Source organism: Mastomys coucha, unplaced genomic scaffold (genome assembly GCF_008632895.1).
Source record: "Mastomys coucha isolate ucsf_1 unplaced genomic scaffold, UCSF_Mcou_1 pScaffold8, whole genome shotgun sequence".
In the NCBI taxonomy this organism is placed as follows: domain Eukaryota; kingdom Metazoa; phylum Chordata; class Mammalia; order Rodentia; family Muridae; genus Mastomys; species Mastomys coucha.
Window position 1 is genome coordinate 31,897,713 of NW_022196914.1, and position 16,451 is coordinate 31,914,163.

At 43.9% G+C, this 16,451-nt stretch overlaps 1 long non-coding RNA gene and 1 pseudogene across 1 annotated transcript in view; both read right to left on the reverse strand.

Annotated features, from left to right (window-relative positions):
* Positions 1 to 7,180: 7,180 nt before the first annotated feature.
* LOC116084020 lies at positions 7,181 to 7,287 on the reverse strand (annotated as a pseudogene).
* A 2,159-nt stretch (positions 7,288 to 9,446) lies between these two features.
* LOC116083687 overlaps positions 9,447 to 16,451 on the reverse strand; it is a 33,333-nt gene continuing 26,328 nt past the window's right edge. Inside the window, exons 3-4 of the long non-coding RNA XR_004115863.1 lie at positions 15,088 to 15,249; positions 9,447 to 9,634 (exon numbers count right to left, since the gene is read on the reverse strand). This is a non-coding gene — a long non-coding RNA (uncharacterized LOC116083687). The remainder of the gene's footprint in view (positions 9,635 to 15,087; positions 15,250 to 16,451) is intronic.

Below are 16,451 nucleotides of genomic sequence, written 5' to 3' on the forward strand. Positions count from 1 at the left end.
ATGTACCCTCACACACACACACACACACACACACACACACACACACACACGCATGCACGCACACATGCGCACGCACACGCACACGCAAAGACACCTGACACTTGGGTGCCTCCTCACTCAGAGTATATACTCCCCTTCATGCTTCTCTCCGAAGTGCATTCTCTGAATGTGGCCAAATGCAAATTGACCAGTAGGTCTTGTGCCTACTTGCCCACCCCTCTCACCTGCTCCAGCCACTGTCTACAACTATTAAATGGCAGTGTCTAGTGAGCATACTCGTGATGCTAGACTTTTGAGAAAAGTGTCACACTTGAAGTCCCGAAATAGACACTGGAGGGGTAACCATGATAGAAGAGACATAGGCAGTAGGATAAAAACCGGAAGCAGATGGTGAGGGGTTGAGGTGAAGTACTGAGGGGAAGAGCTGAGCAAGGCCTTGTTGACATTGGTATTGTGTTGTGATTTCTTTGGGGGAAGTTTAAGACCCGGAATTAGACAACTCAATAGCTTCAGGAAGCCCCTGAAACTAATGCAATTCTCTAGGTCCCTCACTTCATGTGATAAGCCATAAGGCCTGCTGAGACTTTCTCGGGTGAGCTGAACTGCCTGGAAGGAACAGGAACTGACAGAGCTGGCTGCAAGGGGCTCAGACCAACCCAGTCCCCAGGAAAGGACACTCTCCAACCTGTTGTGTTATCTGTAGGCTGTGCAGTGTGGTCCAAGTTTCCAACTTCTGTGAGCAGTTAAGGGCTGTTGGGACACAGTTGTTTCTCAGTCTTTTATGTTTATGGAAATAAGTAACCCTTTTGTCCATATTCCTATAAGTAATCTCCAAAGCTCACTGGTTTACCAAGTTGAACTTTGATCTATTTTTGGTTCCTTATCTGGGTGAAAACCATTTGTTTTGCCTTCCAGGAATAGATTTATGCAGTATGAAAGCATTTGATGCCTTTTTATTTGCCCAACTCAAAAGGAGAGTTGCTGACAGACACAGGAATAAGAGGCTTGTGTGAGATGCAGACTAACATGAAATCAGTGGCCTTCAGGCTAGCAGAGAGCTATGCTTACCCTCTATGCCTTCAACTTAGGAATTTCCCTTAGCCTCTCCTCTAGCCTGGATGGACAATGTTTGGCTTCCTAGAAGTAAGCCAAAAGATGGAGAGATGGTTCAGTGGTTAAGAGCACTGACTACTCTTCCAGAAGTCCTGAGTTCAATTCCCAGCAACCCCATGGTGACTATCTATAATAATGGGATCTGATGCCCTCTCCTGGTGTGTTTGAAAAGATATGCAGTTTATTCATGTACATAAAACAAATAAATGAATTTTTTTAAAAAAAAAAAAAAAAGAAGTGAGCCAAAAGCAAAGGAACAGTTGCATCTTTTTCACAAGTATAAACTCCTTGACTCCTCAAAGTGACCTTGAGATCGAGAGATGATGAGGTAGTGAGCCCTATAGAGGACTCTGTTGTACTGAGGAGCCAGAGCTACCATCCAAACCATCCATCTCTGACTACACCTACCATGCAAGCCATCTATCCATGACCACAGCTACCATGCAGGCCATCTATCCCTGACCACAGCTACCATGCAGGCCATCTATCCCTGACCACAGCTACCATGCAGGCCATCTATCCCTGACCACAGCTACCATGCAGGCCATCTATCCCTGACCACAACTACCATGCTAGCCAGGCAGCCATGACCACAGGTTCTTTGGACATCAAAGCAGAGTACTCATGTCAAAAGGTGTTATGGCCAGACTATGACAGATGAAGACAAAAAAGCAAGTCTCTCTCACACTTGCACACTGGTACTGTGGCAGTTGGTATCTCAAGATAAGCCATGGTCCTTTGGTGGCTGGCCTTGCTCCAGAAGACAGTCTTCCTCTTCTTCCCTGGGGACTTCAAATTCTGACTCTGGAAAAGTCATGAACATGCTGCTGATTTGACTTTCAGCAAATTTGTTTCAGTGGACAAATCTGTATGACTGACACAATCCTGTGTCAGGTGCCCTCTAAGATGAATGTGGGCAGTCAGTATAATATTAAATGTGGCCACAGAGAAGCACCAGGCTATCTTCTGCACTAGAGGATTTGCTTAGCTTCTCTAACTAGCTGGCCACCTGAGTAAATTAAGTTACTACTTCCATGAAACAGGCTGCTGAGAAGGGACAGTGTTTCTTCTCCATTAGCTGAGATCCTAGCTTGTGTCTTTGCGGGGAGAACTGTATTCCATGTACTCCAGCATAAGAGCTTTGGGGTCCTCCTTGAACTCTGGGCATTTTTCTTCCTGGGCCCGTTTGTACTAATCACAGCTGCCCTTACACCCCAGCAGTGCCCTGCATTAATTGTACACTATCCACTTATCTCTTCAGCCTTGTACTCTCGGGACCCCTCTCACTACCTTCTAGCCAATGAATCTTTACAAGAGCAAATAAGCTATGTAGTTAAAGGGATGTGCCTACCTGGGGCCAGTGTGCCTGCTTCCAGAGCATTCTACAAACACAGAATCCTAGGATTCCTTATCCCTAAAGCCCTGTGTCTAGAGTATTCTGCAAACACAGAATCTTAGGGTTCCTTATCCAGAAAGTCCTGTGTCCAGCTTTCCTCCAGAGCTCTGCCACCCTAGTTCATCCCACCACCACGGTGAGAATCAAAGCTGAAATACTGAAACCTGTAGGGCTGGGTTGGATGAGCCACTCAGGCAAGGCAGGTGAAGAGGTTGAATTGGGGTTTTGAGGCCCTGTTCTGGAAATCTGTGAGTCCCCTTCTCACATCTGATTTCCTAGGCTCTTAAAAAGACCAAGTTTTGCAGAAGACAACAGAATAGATCCTATTTAACAGCTTGTCTTCCATGTTGTTACTCTGCCTTAGAGACCTCATTGATGAGTCCCTGAATATCATCTAGGCTACTGTTCAGGCTTCTCAGTACTGATTTCTCAACAAACTCCAGTGAGACCTTCCATAGAATGTGTGTAGCTTCTTAAGAAGTGAAACCCAGGCCCTACCTAGAGTGGATATTTTTCACTTGACTTTACCAATGGCTACCAAAGATCTCAAGGTCTGGTGTTTTCAATCAGAGGGGTACCCTGATGACCTTTCAGATCTTAACATCTCAGAGACTTCATTCTAGCATCAGCTTGGTTGAACACAATGTGTGTGGGGGGAAGCTGATCATTTCCCTATCAACTCTCAACTGAGAGAGTTAATTAATAGAAAGAGTGTTGCTTTGCCTTCCATGAATGGCTAGACATGGGGTGGATTCCACGTGGAGGATAGATCCATACATTCATACCCTGTCATTCCTCCATGTTTACCATCTGGAAAAATAGTGTTCCCAGGATCTGCATAGGAAATGACAAGCTCCAAGTCCAGGAGGACAGGATGATGTCAGCATGAGCCAGTTCGAAGACTGGATAGACAAGGGAGCTGAGATGTGGTTGATTGCATGTAAGTTAAGAAGAGGCATTCAGAATAGCACCTGGGCAAGAAAACTGAGAGAAAAGAACTGAGGACCATGTGAGAGGTCACAGAAGCATAGGAATAATTGACTAGGCGTATTAGGGTTGCAGGGAGACTGGACAGCCATGGGGTCCAGGACTTAGTGTGAGGGATAGAGGAATGGAAGCTATGGGTGATGTCATGGGACACTGCATGCAGGACAAAGAACTGCTGGTGTCTGGGACTGAGGGAAAGATAACCATTCTAACCAAGGGGCTCATAGTATCCAATGCCTTAGTGACCAGGGACATGTGCAATGTTAAACATACTAGCCGTAATATGGTGATTTTTTTGCAACTCAAGGAGAAGTAGGGTGTGGTTATCAACAAAGGTTCATTAAAGCAATTTATGTGTCTTAAGAAAACGAATGCAGCAAAGTCAGCCTACTGCGGGGCTCACCACAACCACCTGTAAGTAGGGTTGAACTCACTGCTATGCTAATGACCAATGCATGGAAATCAATCTGAGGGAGTCTTCAGTGCCCCCTTCTCTGATCTCTTTAGAAAAGTTTCTATTGCACAGAGAAGTCTCGTAGGTGGCCAAGGCTACATGGCTTTTTCACAGAGCCCTGTTGTAGGACTCCCATGCTTTCTCATATTGCACTCCATAGATATCTCTGTACATCCACTGACATGAAGAGCCATGCAGCTGATCTCACCTTACTGAACTCAATAACAACAACAACAACAACAACAACAATAATAATAAAAGTGCACTCCAGTTAAAGCAAAGAAGATCAGAAAGTCAGGCTCAATCAGGCCCCCAGACATGGAACTCAGCAAATAAGATGTCTTAGGCGTGCAAAGAAATCCCATGTCCTTGTGGATCGGCCCAGTGCTATATCCTGTCACAGTCCACTGCACAGATGTGACAACACAGTAATAGAATCATCAGTCTGTTTACTGAAACTGGATTCAACTCTATGAATGTCGATGACCGTTTAATAGACAGCCTTAAAATACCTCATCTATGAAGAACTGAACCCTTCCTTTCCCAGCTCACATCTCATCTGAGTGTTGACTACCAAGTCACAGGGACAATGTTTCCCAGCTTGCTTTTGTCTGAGAAAAGAAAGGGATTCTGTCTCTTTACAATAAATACTCTATACAATAAAGCACACACTCAAAGACAGATGTAACTGGAGGTTAATACACCGAAGTCATGGTCATGCATGTTTGTCAGGTGGAACGCTTGAGTGGGCACATTAACCTACCTCTGTCTTGGATAAAGCAACAGTGATCCTTTTTGATACCATTTCTCTAGCTTTGGCCATGTTTTCCACTTTCCTGGGGTGTGCAAAAGTCCACAAGGCACATTGCTATACAGCTGGCCTTCAGGCCAAGTAGCTCTAAGCATAGAAGATAACAATCAGGGTTCTCTAGAGGTAAAGAACAGACTTTGTGTTTGTGTGTGTGTGTGTGTGTGTGAATGCATGTATGTACATGTGTGCATATATGTGCATATGTGTGTGCAAGTGTGTATGTATATATGTGTGTGCATGTGTGTATGTGTGAATGAATGTGTGTGCATGTGTGTATATGTGCACTTGTATATATGTGTATTGTGTACATGTGTGCATGTGTATATGTGTGAATGCATGTGTGTATGTGTGCATATGGGCATGTGTGTACATGTGTATGTGCACGTGTGTGCATTGTATATTTCTGTGTGTGGTATGTGTCTGTATGTGTGTTTCTATGTGCATTGTGCATTTCTCTGTGGTGTCTGTGTATGTGTGTGTGAGAGAGAGACAGAGACAGAGACTAAAGAAGATTCACTAGATTGGCTTATGTCATAGGACAAGGAAGTAAGATGAAGACTGTACCCTGGAGAGGCTATAAGGCAGCATCTGCTCAGTCAGTGAGGCTGTATGCCTTAATAGTCCCAGTCTTGTGCTGAAGATCATTAAGACCCATGAAGAGGGGCTGGAGAGATGGCTCAGTGGATTATGAGCACTGTTTGCTCTTTCAGAGCGCTTGGGTTCAATTCCCAGCACCCACATGGGAGCTTACAGTTGTCTATAACTCCAGTTCCAGGGAATCGAACATCACACAGATAAACCTGCAAGCAAAACATCAATGCATATAAAATAAAAAAATATGTGAATGCCTTATTAAAAAAATTCCCAAAGAGTCTCTGATCTTCAGTACATGTTGGGAAGCCGAAACAACTAGAGTTAGCTACCAGGGACAGACAGCAACCCATGCAACCAGGGCCAGCTCTACCTTGCTGCCCAGGTGAAGTTCAGGGTCTGCTCTCCCAGGTGTTGCAATGGTGAGAGACAAAACCACTTCTACTCTCATGACACAGAGGACCAGCTTTCCCACCTTCCATAGGTGGTAAGGGACAAGGAAGGGGAGGAGGTCATCTATCCCTGGTCCAGGCCACCATACAGCAGACAAGAGGCAGGGCCAGCTTTCCTGTGCTCACGCCCTCAAGGCCAGCTCACTTGCAATCTTAAGTACAGAGCCAGCTCTTCTGTGCTGTCAAGGTGAGATGCAGGACCTGCTCTCCCAAGTTCTGCTGCAGGTTAAGGGCAGGGACAGATCTCTTGTTCTCATTACCCTGGGGCCAGCTCTCCTGCCTGCCATAGGTGGCAAGGGCAAGGGTGGAGTCGGCCATTTCTCCCTCACTTATGTCACCACAGGTCAGATAAGTGGTGGGGCCAGCTCTCTTATGTGCATAACCTTGGGAGTAGCTCATCTGCACCGCTACCACCGAGTCAGTTCTACTGTGGTGCCCAGGTGAGGTTCAGGGTCCTCTGTCCCTCCTGAATGCTGCCAATGGTGAAGGGCAAGGCCAACTCTCTTGCTCTCATGACTCTAATACCAGGCACAGGTTGGGAGGAGGGTATTTCTCCCTTGTCCATGCTACCACACAGGAGACAATTAGCAAGGGCAGCTCACCCACACTCATAACCCAGGGCCTGCTCACCCACAACTCCTGCAGTGTGCAGGGCCTGTTCTCCTGAATAGGGGTGGGGTCAGGTCTCCTTTAATGCCCAGGTGAGGGGTGGGGACAGTTTTATACAGCTCTCAGATATCAACATGCCTCTCACCCCAGGCAGCAGCCCAGACCTGAGACATCTGCCTAGTCTTTGTTGACAACAGACACCTGCAGAGTCACATTCCCAAATGTGGTCAATGGCAGCACAGACCAGGACAACCCCAACATGGTACCAGGTGGCATCACTGGCTACTTATATAAGGCTGTTCCTCACAGCCCTTGAGTCTCCAATTCTGCCTCTCTTCACTGTGCCCACATCCTTCTGTTTCTCTTTCCCCTCCATTTCTTCACCACTTCCTTGCTATTCTTACAGGCACGGTGGTCTCTGAGTATCTGAGGTCATCTCAGGAATGGTTTCAAGAGTGCTATGCCATGCCCATGCATTATGGCACCGGGCAGGGGTCATCTTGGACATGGTCTCCCCTACTTAGGCCTGTGAAGCATCAGGTTGGTGGGCATTTCAGACTAGCTCCCTGTCTTGGCCCCATGGCATCAGTCTGGTAGTCATCTCTGACTCGGTTCTCACTGGCCCCACTGCCCAAGTAGCTCTATGTGAGGCCCCATACAGCCTAAAGTTGAGTTTTTCTATCTCCAGCTCCCTTCCTGCTCTGGAAGCCCATCAAGGTTTGTGCAGCACAGGACTGATGGTCATCTCAGGCTCACTTCTTCCAGGGAGTGTTAGGCTATAGATCAAAACACTGAGTATAGCCTCTATTCTTTCTCCTGCCTAGTGGTACACACATGACATAGCAGCCACACCTGCAATGCCTCTAACGGCAGGGAACCTTGGACAGTTTTTTAATCCAAGAGTGCAGGCATCACATGACAGGCTCTGGTTCAATAGTTTAGTCATGTCAAGCCCTGTGAAATGTAACCAGAGCTCTGTATGTAGAGAGGCAGTGTCATGATGCAGACTGATGCATGGCATCTTCATGCTACGGCTTCAGTACTTGTCTTGAGTCTCGGGCTTGGAGGAGGGAGAGCACAGTCAGTGGGAAAGAGTACTTGTTGCCTTTGCAGAAGGTTGGGGTTCAATTATTAGCATTCACATGGTGGCTCACAACCACCAGTAACACAAATTCCAAGAGATATGACACCTTTCTGATCTCCATAGACATAGCACACACAGTACACATAAAAACAGACAAACACTCATACACATAAAAAAATCTTTAAATCCAAGGCTGAAATGTAACTTCTCTTGTGACGGGATCATGGAGCTGAGCTAATAAGAGGAGACAGCAGGCCACAGATGCTTTGCCCTTAGAACTGGGTCCATGCTGCTAGAAAGCAAGCTTTGGGTTACTGTCTACTGTTCACCAACACTATCCAACTCTTTCTCACTCCCTGCTGCTGTCCAGTATGTGCTGACTCTACAAGAAATCCCTCTTCAGACAGCTGCCACAGTTTGGACTTCCATCTTTAACAACAGTGATGACAGCCAGGCAGTGGGGGCACATGCCTTTAATCCCAGCACTTGGGAGGGAGGGGCAGGCAGATTTCTGAGTTCAAGGCCAGCCTGGTTTACAGAGTGAGTTCCAGGACAGCCAGGGCCACACAGAGAAACCCTGTCTTGAAAAACAAAACAAACAAACAAACAAAAAACCCAAATACAGTAATGACCTGTGTTTCCATTCATTGTAACTTCCCAGTCTGTGACATCTTGTTATATCCACCATTGAATAAGGCAAGTCCCTACTGAGGATTTTGTTTGTGCATAATGGTATTGGTCTGGAGTAGTTCCAGAATCCCACAGAGAAGAGCACCCAAGCAAACTACTTCCTATAGCTGTTGTAGTATATGTGAATGAGATACTGGATGAAGCTGCTGAGATGGCTCAGCAGTTAAGAGTAGTGGCTACCTTTGTAAAGGACCCCTGCTTGGTTCCCAGTTCCTACATGGAGGCTCATAGCCACCCATAATTCTAGTTCCCAGAGGACCTAATACCTTCTTCCAACTCCAAGCATGGTATGTGGTGCACAGACATATATGTAGGCAAAAATAAATAAATAAAATAAATAAATACATGTAAAACATAGAAAAGAGATGCTGGGGACTCTGTGACCTTTCCCAAACAGCTTAGAAAATGGGACAGAGGGTACAGTGGTGAACAAATATCCTAGTAGAAAAGAGCCAGAACAGGAAGTAGTGTTCTGTAAATGGCTGACCTACTCTCCGCCACCGCTCCACACCTAGCAACAATTTGTCCTTCATCCTTTTCTACTAGGACTGTCCTCTGTGAAAATGGTGAACTGCATCCACAGATCAGAACCTAGTACCTGGTGATGACTGATGAGCTCTAGCTATTTAGTCATCTTTGAAATGCACACACACTCACACACACACACACACACACACACACACACACATACACATACACACACATATTCACACATATACTCACACACATATACACACTCACACATACACTCATACACACACACAAACATGCACACATTCATACACATATACATATCACATACATACATTCACACATCTCACACTCACACATACACACACATTCATTCATATACTCACACACTCACATACACACATATAAAATCTCACACACAAATATTCACACACATACATATACACTCATACACACAAACTCACACATACACATACTCACACACACACATATGCATACTCACACAATACAGTCATATACTCACACACAGACATATACACACTACATATATCTCTTCTCCCCTAAAGACTGGGGGCATGCAAAGCAAAATCTATTATGCTTGGTATCACTGAGCTTCCCTAGCTGCAGAGATGGTCGCTGGACAGACCTACTCCATGCATCGTCAGTATGTAAGGAAGAACTTCAATAATAGCAGTGGGGAAGGAAAACCTGGAGCATCTAAGAACTCCAAAATTCCAACATGAAGCTAAAGGGGTGGGGAACAAGCAAAGGAGGACCTTCAGGCAAGATTGTACCATAAAGTCTTTATTTCATGTTTATTATGTTTATTATGTAGCATGCACAGTATCACCACAGATTTATGTGTTTCTCCTTTATCAACCAAAACTTCAGCATTTCTTGTGATCTCAGTGGTCCACTCTGCAGCACCAAAGCTCACTTCCAGAGGAGCTAAGTCTGACTCTCTCTTGCTTCACTTCTGAAAGACATTATAATGAAGCTTTCTTTATTATAAAAACTTCAGAAAAATACAAATCACCCTTACACATGATAAAATCCGGTTACTGCCATGTGCCAATCCTGGATTGTGCAATCCTTTAGTCCTCACTTCAGATCTCTGAGACAGAGGGGCCAGAGAACTTTAACTTCAAAGCCGGGCACTGCTCAGGCCAGTGTGATCAGGCTCTGGCATCAGGCTCTGCCCCTCAGCTCACCAACATTGTCCTACTAAGAATGTTTGAGTAGACATTTGCATAGCATCAATGTCAACATTTGAAGTAAAGAATCCATTAGTATTTAGTAATTCACAGTGTTCTGGAATCATGCTCCTTTACAGTTCCTAAATATCACTATGGAAAACCATCTAACTTTCTCACTGGTTCTTATCATTCTCATCTCTAGATTCTTCCTTGGTATTTCCAAGGACTTCCATGGTCTTTGTCTTTCATATAAGAGAATTGTTAACAACACAAAACTTTTTGGGTTTGTCTTTCTTCACCCAGCACTATCTTCCCAGAATCCTTTATGTTGTAGGACAGACCAGTACACTGTACTACTTTAAATCAGTAGAATATACCATTCATGGATAGACCAATGTTTATCTGTCCATTTCATGGTGGATGTCTCAGCTATTTTACCTCTTAGATATTGTACACATGCCTTGAGCTATAAGCAGATATTTATTGAGTATTTCCTTGCAATTCTTTCTGAGCCTCTTTTTAGATGCAGAACTGCTACCTTTTGGAGAAATAACCACACTGATTCCTACAGAAACTGAGCCATTTTATATTTTAATGATCAGTTTAGAAATGTCCCCAGATTTCTACAGCTGCACCAAAAGCAGTTATTTACCTTTAAAAAACAAAATACCACCATCACTCCATAGAATATGATGTGTTATACCATCAATATTTTGTTTGCATTTCCATGGCAACTAGAGGTCTTGACTATCTTTTCACATGCCTGTTCAGGTATAGGGATATAGATTTATATACTGTACAGGTTATATGCTGTACAGGTTATATACTGTGTAGTTTATATACTGTACTGGTTATGTACTGTACAGATTATGTTGTGTGCAGGTTAGGTACTGTACAGGTTAGAGACTGTGCAGATTAGCTGGAGAGATGGCTCAGCGGTTAAGAACACTGACTGCTCTTCCAGAGGTCCTGAGTTCATTTCCCAGCAATGGCATGGTGATGCACAACCATCTGTAGTGGGATCTGAGGCCCTCTTCTCATGTCTCTGAAGACAGCTATAGTGTACTCATATAAATAAAATAAATAAATATACTGTAAAGGTTATATACAGTGTAGGTTATATATTGTACAGATGCTCTGGCCAGTTTTTAATGTGGACCATCTTTCTGTTGTTTTGTTTTTGGTTTCTTCTTATATTTGGAGCTCTATGCTACAAACATGAGTGGATTATAAATAATTTTTTTTGTTTACTGTCTTTCTCTTCTCCATAATGTCACTTGAAACATGGTTTTCTCTTTTAAGAAAGTCTTAACCATCTCACTTTCTATTGCTACTCATTTTTTGTTTGTTTGTTTCCATGTTTGGGAATCTGATGTCAAATCCTAGGTCTTGAAAATTGACAAATGATGCTGATATTTTCTTCTAAGACTATTTGTAATTTTAGCTTTCCTACTAATCCTACTATTGGCCCATTTTTATTTGGTTATCATGCATGATCTGGGGTTAAATCCAACAACAACAATAACTACTACTACTACTACTACTACTACTACTACTACTACTACTACTTTGTCATCATCTCCTCCTCCTCTTCTTCCTCCTCTTCCTCCTCCTCTTCCTCCTCTTCCTCCTCCTCCTCCTCCTCCTCCTCCTCCTCCTCCTCCTTCTTCTTCTTCTTCTTCTTCTTCTTCTTCTTCTTCTTCTTCTTCTTCTTCTTCTTCTTCTTCTTCTTCTTCTTCTTCTTCCACATAGTCTAACAACACCATTGGCAATACAACCCTTTCTCTGAGTGTTCTGAGCCATCTCATTTTAATGTATGGATTTGTTTGAGTCTGTCAATCTGATTCTATTGATCTGTATACCTACACTTATGCAGCACATAGACTCAGTTAACTGATTTTTAAAGTTTTGCCTTTACACAACAAATGGAATAATTTTTATGGCTTTACCAAAAAAATCAGAGTTTTGTGTTTAGATTATCACTATTTCTTACAAGGAGTGTTGTCAAAAATACACAGGTTGATGTTCATGAATGAGTTGATCTGTAAGTAAGTAGATTTATAATCCACTCAAGACAACTTCATAGAAAATGAATCACTGAGTTACAGAAAATGTCGGATTTCCTGGTGGTGGTAGCTATTGCCAAATGTGTTTCCACACATAATCTTCTGGTGTTTCTTCTCCTGACTTGGAAGCCTGCCCAGTACCTGCACATTCTTGATGCCAATTAGATTTTTAAAAAAATGGTTATCTAAAAATCACCTCTGTTGGACATCATCCGTCCTTCACAGCTTTAAAATTACAAGTTATGAAATACAATACCTCTCTTTTCCTCAATCTGCCCAAAAATGTAAATGTCAGATTCTTTTTTTTTTAATTTTTATTGGATACTTTCTTTATTTACATTTCAAATGTTAACCTCTTTCCTGGTTCCCCCCAATGAAACTCCCTATCCCATCCCCCATCCCCTGCTTCTATGATTATGTTCCCCCACCCACCTACCCACTCTCGCCTTCCTGCCCTCAAATTCCCCTGGGGAATCCTTCACAGGACCAAGGGCCTCTCCTCCCATTGATGCTCAACAAGGCCATCCTCTGCTATATATGCAGTTAAAGCCATGGGTCCCTCCATGTGTACTCCTTGGCTGATGGTTTAGTCCCTGGGAGCTCTGGGCAGTCTAGTTGGTTGATATTGTTCTTCCTATGGGGTTGCAAACACCTTCAGCTCCTTCAGTCCTTTCTCTAACTCCTCCATTGGGGACCCAATTAGGGACCCTGTGAAGAAATGGCTAGCCATTAAAGGTTAGGCTCACAACCCAAAATCAGATTCTTTGAAAAGGCCAGAAGACTCTGATACAGATGTAAGTGTCCACTGGTGAGCTGCAGATTGTGTGTACCTCCTGGCCGGTAGCTCCACTGAGCACCTGTTAGAGTGGTGATATTTCTCAGTTTTTCCTTAAGAAAGAATAAACTCTGTGCAGTAGTACATAATTGGTGGATCTACTTTGAATAAAATTGTCTATCTCCAAATGGAATGAGGCAGCTAAGCCAGCCCTCTCCGGTCCCACTGGCTAGGAACTACATTGCATTGAGGACTAGAAGATAAATCCTTTATTTGGCACGAGGGACAGCCCTTCTCTGTATCCCTGAGAAGAAATGAATCTGGAAGCTTTTGTCAGTGGGTAACACATCATTGAATTGTGTGGTCTGTAGAGTGTCACTGAGCAGGAGACAGCTCCCTATACCAGCAAACTCATGATGAGTGCAGAACCACACTGAGGAAGAAAGGAAGGTGGGGTTGTAGCATAGGGTAAACTCCCTCAGCCTTGAGGGTCTCTGTCTGAAATGTGGGCTGTAGCCCAGGGCTCCAGCAGGGTTCCTCACTGATAGAAGAACTTTTAATGTTTCTCTTTTAGTAACAAAGCAGAATTATTAAAAGTACCAGAAAATGAGCCATGTAGCTGACTCCCTGATGATCCCAGAAGAAACCAGAGTTGGGCTGAGCTGAGACAGATACTACAATTCTGATGTGCTTCCCATCTCTTCCATCCAACCCGGTGTAGACATCACCAATCTACAAACATGTGCCTGTGTATGGAATCAGCATTCAGTGATTTCTGTTTTTCACACTGCAGTCCATGAAACCACTGCTTTCTTTCTGAGTGGTCACAACAGTCTGCTTAGCCCTGCCTCTGACCACTACTGCCCCCTACAGGTTACAGAAGAAAGGCTTTTTGCTTCCTTTGTTTTTATCATATGCTTTCTCCAAGTAGAAATGGGGAGGGTAGAGAGAGGAAAAAGGAAAGGGAGAGGGGGACGAGAGGGAGAAGGAGAGGAGAGAGGGAGAGGAAGAGGGAGAGAGAGGAGAGAGAGAGAGAGAGAGAGAGAGAGAGAGAGAGAGAGAGAGAGAGTTATTTGGGAACATTTTTCTTCAGAAAGACTGGATTCCCATCTTCTCCTCCCACACTTCCATACTACTATAGATCAAGAGAACACCTGAAAAAATAAGAGAGAAAAGGTGAAAGATTCAACAACTGAACAAGATAAAGAAAAGATGCAAGACTGACAGAGAAGTCTTTGGTAAATGAATAAAAAGAAGTAGATTCAAGCTTCAAATTCATACTGCACAAAGTTTGAAAAGAACAACCCATCCTACAGACAGTGGTCCAAGCAGGGGCAGCTCATGAGTAGTAGATGGACCTGACCCAGGTCTCTTGTTTGCTCACTGGCAGGATAATAAAAGACAAGAGCATAAGGGATAAGGAATGCAAAGAAGTAGACAGATGAAGTAGACAGAAAAGTTGGTTAGTGTATTTCAGAGTAGAGGTGACGTTTACATGTGATGCGCTGTAAGGAGTCTTTCTGAAAGAGTGGAGAAATGCCTTGACTGGTTTTGGGGAGCAGAGCACATTTATTAAGTTAACAACACGTCCTCCAATGAAGAGGAATGTATTCCTAAGGGGCCAGTTCACAACCCAGAAGTCAAAAGTCCAAAGGAAACAGAGAACTCAGAAGAGAGTAGCAAAACCTTCCAACCAGCCATCTTCAAGAGAACTTAGATGGAGGGAAAGAGTACAGGCATGGCCTGACAGATGAGAATGAAAACATAACACAGGATAAAACTCTAGCAGAAGCGGCTTCTGTAGAGCACAAGCGCTAGAGAGGATGCAGGTTCCATACCCATAGCCTTCTAGGGCCGGCTCTTGAGCGACTATCATGCTAGATCCAGGAGATCAGGCACTGTCTTGTGAAATCTACGGGCACCAGCACTCACATGTGTACACACATACACATAACTAAAAGTTGGGTTAAAATATTCTGCTCACACACCTTTCTAACCTCTTTGGCAGTGACTGACCAAAGATAATTTAGAAGGGGGACATAAAAATTAATGGGAAGATTTTCATGACTATCCAATTAGAGATTACCTGCTATTTCTAGCATTGTTGTTAGGGCTCCTCATTCAGAAAGCATGGTGATTAGTTTTCCTTGGAGAAACACTGGATCACAATAGCTTTTAGTAGCCATTAATCCCCATGACCTTATTCACTCCTCTCTTCAAAAGGGGCACAAAGCAGAAACAGAATCCAAACGAGAGTCTGTCTAATGAGCAGTGGCAGACAGGCAATCTCGAATGAGGAGACCTGAGCCTGTAATCAGCCATCAGTCCCCAGATAAGACAGTGTGGAGCCTAAACAATCATATGTATTTCCTGGTAGATAATCCTCTCCTACCTGCAGTTGCTTACTGACTTGCATGTTCCCAGTCCCATGGAACACCAGGCAGAGAGTACTGGAGAATAATGAGCTGATCCCATTCTTTCTGGCCCAGGGACCTCAGGCAGGGATGATCTTTGCCTCGCTGGAGGACACTTGCAGTGTGTGTAGAGATGTATACTGCGTAAAGAGAGCAGAGTAGTGTTATTAGTGTATAGCACATGAAGACTGGGCTGCAGCTACCGCACCATACACCAGTGAGCCTGAGGATAATTGTCTGGGCCAAAGTGTCAACTGAATAGTGATTGAGAAACCTTGATTAACGAGCAAATCAGGACTACCTAGGCAAACCTTGAGGCAGGAATTACTTTCCACCCCAGGCCTGAAATCTGTCTTCTTTCTTGGGTGTATAGGACTGCAATTCAAAATGGTGCTGCTAAGTAAGCCAGCCGTAATTACAGTGATGGGGGAGGAAGACATGGTACAGATGAGCTGAGGAGAGAAAGTCAGCAGAGTAGGCTGCCAGCTTTGGGATGAGAATTCAGAAGGTGGTCTTGTCTCACTTCCATGGCACTTGGTGGAAACCAGTCACTCCCAGCTAACTTCTGTGAAGACAGAATCTGGTTAGTGAGGACATCTGCAAAATAAAGGCTATTCTGCCATCCCAGACAAGAGTGTGCACAGAAAGAGGGCTAGAACACATCTAGACGGGTGAGCTGTGTGTTTATTTTTATTTATCCTTTTAGAACTCCATCCTTGTACACAAAGCCTTTTAATCCTATCTATTCCTTCTCCCCCAGCTCCTCCTGGATCATCTCTCACCTCCTCTTATTTACTGTTTATTATTCATTAAGTTTGTTATTTGAAAGTGTCATATATGTAAACAATGTGTTCTGATTCTCTTTGCCCATCTGCTCTTATCGCTGCCCCCATCCCTAACAATCAATCCCTCTCCAAAATTTATGACTTCCGTTCTGTTTGTGCCACACTTAGTTTTAATCAGAGCCACCCATGTGACCACTGGATCAGAACTCTCAGTGAGAGCTTGGTGTGGTCACCAGTGGCCAAAGAAACAACCGAATGTCCATCAGCCTACACACAATTCATTAAAATAAGCTGCATTCCTATAAAGGGGAATGTGTGTGTGTGTGTGTGTGTGTGTGTGTGTATGTGTGAGTGTATGTGTGTGTGTGTATGTGCATGTATGTATGTGTGTGCATATATGTGTGTGTGTGTGCATGTATGTATGTGTTTGTGCATGTATGTGTGTGTATGTGTGTTTGTGCGTATATGTGTGTGTATGTGTGTGTATGTATGTGTGTGTGAGTGTGTATGTATGTGGGTGTATGTGTGTGTGTGTATGTGTGTATAACTGAGCAAGG